The sequence below is a fragment of the Loxodonta africana genome, chromosome 3, assembly GCF_030014295.1.
Source record: "Loxodonta africana isolate mLoxAfr1 chromosome 3, mLoxAfr1.hap2, whole genome shotgun sequence".
NCBI classification, from domain to species: domain Eukaryota; kingdom Metazoa; phylum Chordata; class Mammalia; order Proboscidea; family Elephantidae; genus Loxodonta; species Loxodonta africana.
This window is the reverse complement of record NC_087344.1, coordinates 108823020-108834008: the sequence shown is the minus strand read 5'-3', so window position 1 is coordinate 108834008 and position 10989 is coordinate 108823020.

Sequence of the window (10989 nt, the reverse complement as noted above, 5' to 3'; positions counted from 1 at the left end):
TGTAGGGTCACTATGAGTCGGAACCGACTCCGTGGCACCTAACAACAACAACGACCTGACCCACAAGTCCCTAGGTGGCACAAACAGTTTGTGGTTGACGCTAAACCTAAAGATTGGTGGTTTGAACCCACCCAGAAGTACCACAGAAGAAAGGCCTGGGTGATTTGCTTCCATTAAGGTCACAGCTGGAAAAAAACCCTATGGAGCAGTTCTACTCTGCAACACATGGGGTTACCATGAGCCAGAATCCACTTGATGGCAATGGGTTTGGATTTTGGGGTTTTTTTTTTTCTTTGTTTGTTTGGTTTTACCTGGCCCACCTCCACTACATATTTTTTGCACATTTTTTTTATGTATCATATGTGCATGACACAATCCCGATATACTCACAACTTATGTCACACAAAACTACACCTGCAGTTGCATATGTATATTCATGGAGCAAATATTTATTTGTGCTGGGTGCTGTTCTAACTCCACTATTTGAGGAATGAAATGAGTAAGCAGCAAAGTTGGACTTCTGTGTTGTTGTTAGGTTCCGTCGAGTCAGCTTTGGACTCATAGTGACCTAAAGTGACAGAACGGAACTGTCCCATAGAGTTTTCTAGGCTATAATCTTTACAGGAGTAGATTGCCAGTTCTTTTCTCCCACGGAGCCACTGCCTGAGTGGGTCGAATGGCCAACCCCCTTTAGTCCCAACCATTAGAGGACAGTTGGTCACCCTCTCACCACTTCACAAACTCTGTTCTAAAAAAGGTCATCTCCTCTCTGTTATCAAATCCAATGGACACTATTTATTTAAAAACATTACTTGATCTCTCTAAATTTTGACTCTATTCACCACTCCCTCCTGGCTCCTATAAACCTGTTGCTGTCTGTTCTGACTCATGTCAACTCCGTGTGTTATAGAGTAGAACTGCTCCAGAGGGTTTTCTTGGCTCTAACCTGCTTCCGTAAAGATTACAGCCAAGAAAATTCTATGGGGCAGCTCTACTCTGTCACATGGGGTTGCAATGAATCGGAACTGACTTGATGGCACCCAACAAGGACAGCAACCACCTGTATGGAAGCAATACACCAGCATTTTCTTCCACAGAGCCACTGCGTGGGTTTGAACTGCAAACCTTAGGTCAGCAGCCAATCTCAAACCGCTTGGGCCAGAACTCTATCCTGATTCTTTTTCTGCCTCCCACTTATGAACCTTCTCAGAAGCTCCTCTTTTTCTTTCCCCCCCTTAAATGTTGTTTGTCTGACGGTCAGTCCTTAGCCCTCTTCCCTTCTTACCAATCCTCATAGATTCCCTGGATGATCTCACATCCTCTGTGACTTCACCTCCCACCTCTGATGGTGATTCACAAATCTGTGTCATAGAAACCCTTGTGAGCTCCAGGCCCCTATATCCAGCTCCCCTGGGTGCCCCAAATCAAGATTTCGTGTGTAGACAGGCAGGCCTGATAAACGGTTCCTCTTTGCGTGCTGTTGGCTTAATAAAGCTTATTAGTGTCAGGTTGTGAAACACGTTACACTAGGAGGTACACAAAGATAAAGTATACATGTTCTCTGGCCTTAAGGTATTGTGTTTACAGTCTAGCAGGGAAGGCTGATTGTTTTGCAGCTCCCACTAAATCATGATAGAAATTGCTGCAAGTGAGGTCCAAATACAGTGGCAGGGAGTTCAGAGGAGGAAAAGTTTGCATCCAGCTAGGAAAATTAAGAAAGCTTCAAAGATCCAGGTATTTAAGCTGGTACATGAGGCTGAGGGAGACCTGCAGTGATTACATGAATGTCATTCCAGGTGACAGGATTTATATGCACAGAGGCAAGACATCATGGAAATTCTTTGGTGTAGAGCATTGCCTAGGTTATACACATAGATGGAGGAAGGGGCTACAAGCCAAGAAATGCAGGCAGACTCTAAAAGCTGGAAAAGGCAAGGAAACAAATTCTCCCCTGAAGCATCTAGAAGGAACCAGCCCTGCTGATACCTTTACTTTAGCCATTGAAACTATTTCAGACTTCTGGCCTCTAGAACTGTATATAAGAGAAGAAATTTGTGTCATTTAAGCCACTGCATTTGTGGTGGTTTGCTACAGCAGCCATAGTAAACTGATACAATCTCCAAGGAGAGGGAAAATATAGTGACAGCATTTTCCAAACTTGTCTGATGAGCATTCCTTTTTGGAAGTATGCCTTGTAGGATCTGTGTCCTCTGGACAATCTTCTGGAAATGCCCTACTACATGTGCATCTAGAAGCAATGGCCCATCTTGTAGTGACCAAGAGACCCTCTCCCCAAGTATGGCACAAGTAGAGAACATCATTCAACGATCACTAAAGGGATATAGAATCCTGCCTATTGAACAGTCAGGGTTTGTGCAGCAGTTGATATTTAGCTAAACTCATACTTATTGCCCCATTTGGGTCTCATATACTACACACATACATACACACAAAAAAAAAATCCTATAAATTAGGTATTAACCTCATTTTATAGTTAAAGAAATGGAAGTCAAAGAGTTTAAATAATTTGTCCAAGAACACACGGTTTAGTAAGCAGCAGAGTAGACTCTCCAGCCACAGTCTACTAACACTTAATCCGACTTTCTTTCTACTGACCACCCTGCCTTTCCAAGCCAAGGTAGTTCACAAAAACAGCTCCTTAGTGAGTTACTAATAGCAATTACAGAGGGTCCTTCCAATCCATAGCCCTGCTGTTTCTCACCCAAGGATAAGTCTACAACAGAGACTAAAAGGCTTGCAACACTAGCAACAAACAACATGGTAGAAGGAGCTGTGATGGTGACATCTCCGCAAAAGCTGTGAGGGAGGGCATCATGATGTGGTAGGAAGAGCACTGGACTTGGAATCAGAACACGTGAATTCAAATCTCTGGTACTTATAACATGTATGAGCTGTGTGATTTGGGGAAGTTACTTAACTTCTCTGAGATTCTTTCTTCCTCGCTACTATAAGTATATGCTCTTTGTCTGTTTTATAGGTTTGTTCTGAGGATAAAAAAAAAAAGGAGTTAGCAAATGTGAAAGGCTTTTACAAACCCAAACTCTTACGTAAGGTATCTATTGCTGCTCTTGTTTTTCCATTTTAATGACAGACTTTTCTGCAGAGATTGTGACCATTTAAAAGGTATTTACGCCCAAGGCAATGAAAAGTATAAAAATATGTAACTATATAACTGATCATAGATTCAGCCATGCTCCAAACAACTGCAGTGGCGTCTGCTTGTGATTCTAACACTAGTGGCAGAATCCCCCACCAAGAGAAAGATGAGGATGCTCTGTACAATTTCCAGATCCTGTCCAGCAGAGCAGGCACACCTAATGACTAAGAAATTGAGAGCTGTAGCTGTTTCTTACACAATGGGGAGCTCCCCACTTTAAATTTTTTTTAAAAGAAAAGAACCCTCATTCTATTCCTCTCCACCTAATTCATGGCATCATTCCCTATGGCTGCAGCATACCCATGGATGAGCCTTCCCACACTCCAGCCTCTCAGTTTCCCTCCACCCCAGCAATCCACCCCACGGTCATTTCCTGCTCCTTATCATGACCAGAAAATGAATCACTTCTAAAATTTAAATTCCAAGGACCCATTCTCCTACCACACCATTGTCCAGTCAGCTCACTTGATTCAGAACCCCCACTTCACAATTCTAGGACTTCTACAAGTCTGTAATCCATCAGTCCCCTTCATTTCCCTCCTTCTGCAGATTAGATTCAGAGGCCATCATTGTCAGCACTCCCTGGCAAATAGCCATAACACCCAGCACCCTCTCCTCTTGGCCTTAAAAAGTACCTCGCCGTCTGCCTTACCTGTCCTTCACCACGGCTGACATTTACCTGGGACACTCCAGGACAACCGTCCCAGTGCTTATGACTGGCCTCTGCTCAGAATGATTTTCAAAGGTGGATTTACTGTGAAGTTGGAAAAGCTTAAGCTCCAGGGCCTCCGATTTGCATAACACCTTTGAAGGGGTTTACAAAGCCATATCCACTGTTTTCACTCTTTCTTTTTTCTTCCTTACTTTTTCTTTTCTTTTTTCCTTCCTGCCTGCCTTCCTCTCTTCTTTTGAACTTTGAAGAGGCATTTTTTAATTCTTTTTTTTTTTTTTTTTAAAGGACTTTAAAGTTACATAAGCTTAAGGGTTCACCAAACTGGGTTCCACTCAAGCCAGGTGCTGAATATTTCAAATATTTCCTCCTAACCATCACCCAATCAGCTTGACGTTACTATATAATAGATAAACCAGTTGCCTTTAAGTTGACTCTGACTCATGGTGGCTTCACGTGTGTCAGAGTAGAACTATGCTCCACTGTGCTTCCAGTGGCTGATTTTTCAGAAGTACATCACCAGGCCTTTCTTTCTAGGTAAGCTGGGCAGACTTGAACCTCTAACTTTTCCATTAGCAGCCGAGTGCATTAACCATTTTTACCACTCAGGAACTGTATACAACAGATAGAATGTGATCATTGCATGACCTGATCCCTGCCTATGTCCCCATTGGCATCTGCTCTTCTGCCCTTCTCCTCTTCACTCTCTACCCTCCAGCCACACCTGACCTGCCTTCACCTCTCTGAACATGCCTAGTCCTTTCCCTGTACCCTCCACGCATTCTGGTCCCTCTGTTTGAAGTGCTTTTCTCCGATGTCATCATCAGTGTAATCTCTTCTCCTAGCCATTCTCACTACATTAGGTGCTTCTACCACCCATCAATCCCCTTCTAGCATCTTGGCTATTTCCTTCATACCACAGCAAAACTCACTTATTTTTCCATTAGCTGGCTGTTTGTCCATCTCCTCCATTCAACTGTATCCTCCATGACTACAGCCATGTAAATATGTCCACTGCTGTGTCCCCAGAACCTACTCTATAAATATTTTCATTTATAAATGACACTGACTGTCTGGGACTATTAGTTAGGGTCCGTGGCTAAAGGAAAATCTCTGTGTTGACGGTTTCCACCTCCAACAGGCTTCTACTTAAGTTTCTCCATGGCTAAGAAGTGAGCTGGTCCTGCAGGCACTTTCCATTGCAGGTTGTTTTTCCAGATTCCTGCAGAATCTTAAATGTTTCCAAAACCTCTGTGAGAAAGCACAATGCTCTAAAGAAGCCACGGTGCTCTGTCGACTCTTTGATTGACTGTAGCCTAAGCAAGGTCTCCATTTTGTGCACGTGGATGCCTCCTCCTCTGCCTGGAGCCTCTCTTGGCTCCCTCCCTTTGCTCTAAGTCTCTAAGCCCTGGTGATTATCTTCTGAATTAGAAAACAAAGCAGGGAAAAAGATACCCCCAGCAGGACCACTGCAGGGTGTACTACTTTATTAAGTTGGAGACTATTGAACACAGCATGCAAAATTATATAAATGTTCATGCATATGCATGTGAATGTTAATTATGTGAAATTTATATTCTGAACTCCTGGGGCTGCCGCTGAAAATATGGTAACCTTAATCAAGCGTTCCCTGAGGGAGATGATGTTGACAAGTTGCCTGGGATGTGAGGGATTCCAGGTGTGTTTGTGGAGAAACTGTTCTGCAAGAGCAGCTGCTTTTTATTCCCACCATCAATTACTTTCAATAAACATCTCCCAAACCCTTTACACCATCTGCCTGTCAGTTTGTTGTACTGTGGTGGCTTGCGTGTTACTGTGATGCTGGACAGGTTTCAGCAGAGTTTCCAGACAAAGACAAACTAAGAAGAAAGGCCTGGTAATCAACTTCCAAAAATTAGCCAGTGAAAACCCTATGGATCAAAACAGAATATTGTCTAATACAGTGCTGGAAGATGAGCCCCCTAGGTTGGAAGGCAACAATGAACTCAAGCACGGCAGCCATCATGAGAATGGTGCAGGACCAGGCAGCATTTTGTTTTGTTGTACGTGGGGCCGGCATGAGTCAGAGTGGACTCAGTGTCGACTAACAACAATAACAAAACACATTTCATGAACAAGGCACTGTGTTAGGCACTATTGTCTGCCTTTACCTTCCCACTCTCATCACTTCCATTTGTACAATGTACAGTTTTCAAAACACTGTCATATGCATGTACTCATTCAATTCTCAGAGTAGCTCAAAGGTGAGAGAGAATGGGTATCATTATGCCCCTTTTATAAATAAGGAGGGGACAGTGGTGATTCAGTGGTAAGATTCTCATCTTCCATGTAGGAGGCCTCGTTCAATTCCCAGCCAACGCACTTCATGTGCAGCCACCACCCCTCCATCAGTGGAGGCTTGAGTTTGCTATGATGCCGAACAGGTTTCAGTGGAGCTTCCAGACTAAGATAGGCTAGGAAGAAAGGCCTGACAATCTACCTGCAAAAGTCAGACTGTGAAAACCCCATGTGTTATGGATTGTATTTTGTCCCCCCAAAATATCTGCCAACTTGGCTAGGCTGTGATTTCCAGTATGGTGTGATTGTGTACCATTTTGTTATCTGATATGATTTTCCTATGTGTTGTAAATCCTACCTCTATGATGTTAATGATGCAGGACTAGAAGCAGTTATGTTAATGAGGCATGATTCAATCTACAAGACTAGGCTGTATCTTAAGTCAATCTCTTTTGAGATATGAAAGAGAGAAGCAAACAAAGAGACAGGGGGACCTCATACGACCAAGAAAGTAGCACCCGGAGCAGAGCGTGTCCTTTGGACCCAGTGTCCCTGCACTGAGAAGCTCCTAGACCAGCAGAAGACTGATGACAAGAAACTTCATCCAGAGCTGACAGAGAGAGAAAGCCTTCCCCTGGGGCTGGCACCCCGAATTCGGACTTCTAGTCTCCTAGACTGTGAGAGGATACGTTTCTCTTTGTTAAAGCCATCCACTTGTGGTATTTCTGTTACAGCAGCACTAGATAACTAAGACACCATTGATCACTAGGTCTGATCATCAACTGATCACGAGGATGGTGTAGGACCAGGCACCGTTTTGTTGCATTGTACATGGGGTCATCATGAGTCAGGGTCCAACTCGACAGCAGCTAATAACAACAACGATATAAATACAGAAACTGAGGGCATTTGGAGCCCATAAGCAATACAAAGTAGCATATGACACGTGCCAAAGCCAATGCCTGAGATGTGCGCTCCAGTTAGAACCGTACAAACCTAACGATGTGCTGGGGGAAGGCAGTACAGTAAACAGGGAAAGATCAGGTCTGGGCTTCCAAACATCTGGTTTCTGGTCTCAGATATTCCCCAGACTAGCTTGTTTGTTTCCCAGTCTCCTAAATGAAACCACTGGACCAATTAGTGGTTCTCTACTTGGGCTGCACACGAGGATCACCACGGGAGCTTTTAAAAATCTCCATACCCAAACTACACCCAGGACTAATTAAATTAGAATCTCTGGGGCTGAGAGACTGCAATTTGCGCATATTTTTTAATGTTTCTGACTATTCCAAAATGTAGCCAAGATTAAGAACCACTGAAAATGATCTCTTGAATTTTTCAACACACTGTAAATTTCCATCTGAAGACAACTTACAGTCTCTGAACAATATAAACATTCACTAATTGAGCTTTCCCCCAAAGAAACTCATTTAACAGTGTTTAAACAAGCCTCCCTAAATCATGTATGACCAGAAAGCCCTTTTCTCATGTGATATTATTAATATACTGTTGCACTTAGGGTCGCTATGAGTCAGGACCAACTGCTCAGCACCTAACAACAACAACATTAATATACAAGAGTACTAATATACCCTGGAAAATACTCCATTCAGGGCTCATCTTGAAAAAAAATTTCTTTTTGGAAGATGTAATAGTTAAGATTATATGTCAGCTTGGCTGGGCCATGATTCTCAGTGGTTTGGCAGTTACATAGTGATGTAGCATGGAGGTTATGTAATGATGCAGTTTGGCAGTTATGTAATGATAAAATTTGGCAGTTAAGTAATGATGTAGTTATCTTCCATTTTGTGATATAATGTGATAACCTCCATGATGTGATCAGCCAATCAGCTGTAAGGGGAGCTCCCTTGGGGTGTGACCTGCATCCAATATATATGGACATTCTGGCAAAGCTTGGGGGCTTTTGCTTGCTCTGGATCCTGCAGCCAGCTCATCATCATCTGACCCTGGTTCCTGGGACTTGAGCCAGTGTCATATCGCCATATTGCCTACCAATCTAGAGATTTGTTGGCCTCTGCAGCCTGTGAGCCAGCAGCCTGCTGTCTTACCTACCAATCTTGGATTCATCAGTCCTTGCAGCTATGCGGGTCAGGAGAAGCCTCCAGCCAGACACCTGACCCACAGACTTGGGATTGCTTCGTGAGTCATTTCCTTGAGATAAGTATATGCTTCACTGGTATTGCTTCTGTAGAGAGCCCAGTCTAAGACAGAAGAGTTTGACTCTCTGAAATTTTGAGGGCTATGGTTGCTTGCCTTAGAAAACTTGCAAACTGCCTGCCCCTCACCAGCACATCCCCAAGTGGGATGATGGCTACTTCTATTTGCTTTTGTGTTCAGCTGTGTAATTAGCATTCTCTTCAGCACTTTTTTGTGTCTAGACTGAGAAGAGAGGAACTTCCACATATGTTTCAGATGTTTTAAAGAGCCAAACATAGAAGTAAAAATTGTAAAAGTATAAAATACAACAGAACACACAAAGGTACAGGATGCAAAAGCAAAAAAGGAAAGGTTAATAAATTTGAATACAACAAAATTTTAAATGGCAGAAGGCCCCACAGACAAAAACAAATTACAGAGTGGGCGACAATATTTGCAGGGTACATAACAAATCACAAATACATAGAATATGTAAAGAAGTCTAGCAAGTCAACAAGACAAAGACAAACAACCTCAAATAAAAGTAAATGAAGATCTGAAGAGGTGATTCACAGAAGAAAGACAAATAGCCAATATGAAAAGATTGCAAAAATGTACCCAACCAGACTAGTAGCAGGGAACAGCAAACTAAAAACAAGACATCATTTTTCACACATGAAATTGGCACACAATGTAAAAAGATTGATAACAGTAGGTTTTCCTAAGGAGTGTGGAAAGTGTATTCTTGTACGCTGTTGGTAAGAATATAAATTGAAAAAGCCTTTTTGGAAGACAGTTTGGCAGTCTCTAATAAAAACTTTTAAATGAGCATTTTTTCCCACCTGACAATTCCCACTTTTTGGTCTCTACCCTGGAGAATTACTTGCAAGGAAGCAGACACAGGTAGGGTTAGTGCCATGCTGTTTATAATGGAGAAAAACTGGTCTAAATAGCCACCAAACATAAATGCAAAGAGAAACATCTGGAAGAATAAACCCAGAAATCAAGGGGACTGGTATATGATTGTCAAAATGGACTGCTTATCTATATTATTTGTCTTCCTTTTTTGGGGGGGCAAAAAATGTCTTAATGGTAGTTCCCAACTCATAAGGCTGATGGAAGTATTAGATGAGTGACTATATGTAAAGGATTTATTGCTTAACCCGTAATAAGTAAGTACTCAGGTCAGTGTCATTGGTAGTATGCTTCCTTTTCACCTCTTTTACCCAGGGCATTGCTTTTATTTCCCAACTCCTTCTTCTGAATTTGACTGAGCTGACTTCTTCCCTTCAACTCATGCCCTTAAAGAAGTTTTACCCAAAGATTTGGACCTATTTCCCTGCCTTTCTTCTCTTCTTTTCCATTAGGGAATCTCTCCATGCCCAAATTTTCATTTCTACTCAGGGGTACATGATCTTAGGGATACCTTGCAGACTCCACAGTTCTGGCACATGGCTCTGTCTTTCACAGCTGTCATTCTCCATCTCCATCCAACCAGGGTTCCACCAAAGTTCCAGCTGTCCCACTACGCTCTGGATACTGAAGTGTTAAGGAACATTCTCCCTGTTTCTTTTTGCCAGCATAAATCTCACCAGGTTCAAATTCAAGTCCCGCCTCCTCTAAGAAGTCTTTCAGGACCTCCACTGCTAAAAGTGATTCCCCATACTCTCAGTTCCTACCGCACTTAATATCTATATTACTTAAATGGCCGCATCTTCTTTACAGTCTGTGAAGAATTATAAAGAACATAGGAGGTGCTTATAGATGAAGCTGTATGCATGCATTCACATAAACGTTTCTACCTTCTAGGTGTGTTCCCTGGGTGGTGCAAACAGCTAACATGTTTGGCTACTAACAGAAAGTCTGGAGGTTCGAGTTCATTCAGAGGCACCTCAGAAGAAAAATCTGGTAATCTGCTTCCAAATAAATCAGCCATTGAAAACCTGCTGGAGCACAGTTATACTCTTATACACACGGGGTTGCCCTCAGTCAGAATCAACTCGACAGCAACTGGAAAAAAAAAAAAAAACCTGTAGGTGCTATGTTAGGCATATGGAATGCAAAGGTTATCAAGAAACGGTGACTTTCTTCACAAGCTTTTCAGTCTAGAAGGAAAATACAAATGATGCCACATTTTCTCCCATTATAAATTTTCTCCCTGGCAGAATCAAACATTTGGAAGTATTATCATTTGGTCCTTTTGGGGTTGATTTTATCTAATTCCTAAACTATTCTGTATGACTTGGGACCTTTGACGAGATATGTACGGGACAATTTTTATGTTAATTTCTTGAGGCAAGTATTTTCACAGAACAATTCCTCACAACATATTCTCTCTTTTCTTAACACCACAGGAAGTATCAGATATACAGAACAAAAAACCATCACAAAGCCAAACTGAAATATATACTAACAGAAAAGGCTATATAACATACTTATCTCATATTAAATACACAAACTATACCTGTGATGGCTAAGGTTGTGTGTCATCTTGCCTGGGCTGTGAATCTTAGTGGTTTGGGAGTTACATAATGATATAGTTTGGCAATTACGTAATGGTAGCTATCTTCCATTTGCTATATAATGTAATCAACTCCACGATGTGATCTGATGTGGTCAGCCAATCAGTTGTAAGGGGAGTTTCCAGACGTGTGGCCTGCATCCAATCTGTGTGGACGTTCTAGCAAAGCTCATCAGTTTTTGCATA